Consider the following 2,731-nt stretch of genomic DNA (forward strand, 5'->3'; position numbering starts at 1 on the left):
TTCATGTGTTAAAAGGCTTGCTGAAAATAGTTGATTGGATTCCAGAACTTTACCTAGAAATCAATTATTTCCATGGACCACTTTCTTCTCCAAGGCATCTGAAGTGTGCTATGTTGGATCCTTCTGGACTTGAGGATGTCATGGGGATATGAGCGCAAAAGTATATTGACCACTTAGAGTTAGATACGACACTGCTGCCTCACAACTGAAGTCTTCCAACAGCATTGTTAAAACTTTAGCTGTCTCTAATGATCAATCACAGGCCTACTGATTCCTCATTTTTTCTGCATAGGGACCTTGCTTTAAAAAGCCACAGTTAATATCATTATATATCTATTCTACCTCTTGCCTGCATCACTCACTCTGTATGCATGTGCACTCACACAAGTATTATGCGTACAGAAATCTTGTGCACATACTTGAGTTTCGGCAGTGACTCAGCATAATTGGGATCATTAGCTATGCCTCTACTCACAGCTGATAAACCTGTCAGTATAGTTGGCTCCATCCATGATTGAGAATGCTGTGAGGATTCATGAACGGTGGGATGGAGCTTGCAAATGATTTAGTTCTGTGCTAGGCTAGACTGGGCAAGTTGGTACTATCCTGTTTCCTCTGTATGCAAACTGGCTGTACACATTCTGTGTGTTCCGGGCTGCAGTTGTAAGGTATTCTGTGTAAAATAGCCTTAATGAAAAATATATGTTGTAATGCTAGGTTCTAGTCACTGAATTGTCCGCAGAACCACAAATCCAAACTACATTCTAGTATCTTTGTCAAATCGTTGGACAACTATTCAGGTTAGAGGTGGGATGGCATATTTGCATGTAGCTCAATGCCAAAGGTTTTTTTGCACATTAGACTAGTACAAGAGGTGAACCCACAAGGACTTGCAGGTGGCATCTAATTTCCTCCCTCTCCCACCATGTCCTCTTTCCCTTTCCTGGCCACCCCTATACCCTCTCCCCTTTTCTTGCTTCCTTCTCTCCTTCCCATCTGCCTTTTGTCTGCCCTTGTCCTCAACTTTGCCTCCCCCCCCTCCCAGCCTCTTTCCTATGCCCAGTTGCATGGTGCTGGCTGAGCTGGGCCCAGCTGCATCATGGGAAACCTGCATGGAATTGCTGAGGAATGCTTCAAATCTCCTTCCCCACACGATTTCCTCTTTCCCTCCTCCTCGCAGCCTCCATTGGCTTACCTTTCTCTATGTCCTTATCTCCTTCAGACCCACTAAACAATTTACCTTTTATCTGCCCCCTCTCTTCATATATGCTTCTTAATTTATATACTGTCTATTCCAAAAAAGAGGACTTAAAGCAGCTTACATTGTTCTCTTCTCCAATTATCCTTGCAACAAGCTTTCGAAGTATGTTAGGCTGTGTGATGGGATCAAAGTTGTCCAGTGAGCTTCCACAACAGAGTAATGATTCAAAGCTGGGTTCCTAGATCCTACTCGGAAACTCTAACCACTATCTACCCTGACTTTTGTTGGGGCAGGGTGGGGGTGGGTGGGAGGATGCTGCTGTTGAACAGTAGTAAGCAGCCAGGCCTGGGTGAGTCATGCAAGTGGCCCCAATGAGTCCTCCCTTAAAGGCCCAAACTGCCCTGGAAAGGGCACTGCCCTGCCCCATCCACCTGCCTTTTCTTGACCGAAACCAATCCTGGAATACTGTCTACACTCTTATGGTTGCCTTGCAGCAGCCACTGAGGGGATCTGGTTAAAGCTACAGGCACTCCTTTTATCAGTTTGTTTTTAAAACCTAATGTATTCTTCTTAGATTTCAGATTTTTCCCGCAAACTTGGGGCTTTTTTCAGGTGTGTAGGATGATCTGTCCTGTTCGTTTATGGCTCCAATATCCAGATTTAAGTATCATCAGATCAGGGCCACTTGGCTATTAGTATATAAGATTTCAGAAAGAAGAGTTCTGACTTGCCGCAGGGAGTTTCTGGTCTAGAGCATTCAGATATGAGATCCCTGTTAAACTGCAAATGGTAGAATCCAACACAGATATTACTAAGCATATTGCAGGTACAGTGCCCACACGAGAATCTTACTGCTTGTGCAGTTACAGCTTTCCTAGACCTGTTGTCTGCTGAGATGCATACAATGTTTACTTGTGATCTTTGGGTATCAGAATACTTTGCTGGCAGACAGAATGCCCAGCCTGCAGTGCAAGACAGAATTGGAGCTCAGCCATTGGTGCCCTCCCATAAAGTTGACCAAATGGAGACAGGCTGCAGAAAGCAGTATGTGAGTTCCCACTGAACCAATGCTAGGCACAATTGCCCAGTCTCCTACTCTACCTCCAGTTGGATACAATAAGTACTGCAGCTTAAGGCTGTGAAGCAGTTGACCAGTGGTTTAGTGAAGCTGTGTATGGGAGAAAGATGGAACTAAACATTACTTTAATAAAAAGGGCTGGGGAACCAGCTTTTCATTTGTTAAATACTCACCACTGGCTGAAATAGAGCATGAATGTGAATTTCTAGGCACAATTTTATGCTGCCTCAAACCTGATTTTCTTTCAAGTATATCTTCACCCAACATCAACATTCTTCTGTCATCTCAGGGTGGAGGGTGATACACACAATGCAGCGGCTCCTTGGTTGCCCAAACAGGAATTTGTGCAAAGATCATTGACTGTATTGGCAGGTCTCTTAGCTAAGAATGATAAATTCTTTTGGTGTTAACCTTTGGTTTTTCATATTTAAATTATTTATAGTCTGCCATAT

The sequence above is a fragment of the Eublepharis macularius genome, chromosome 9 (genome assembly GCF_028583425.1).
Source record: "Eublepharis macularius isolate TG4126 chromosome 9, MPM_Emac_v1.0, whole genome shotgun sequence".
In the NCBI taxonomy this organism is placed as follows: Eukaryota; Metazoa; Chordata; class Lepidosauria; order Squamata; family Eublepharidae; genus Eublepharis; species Eublepharis macularius.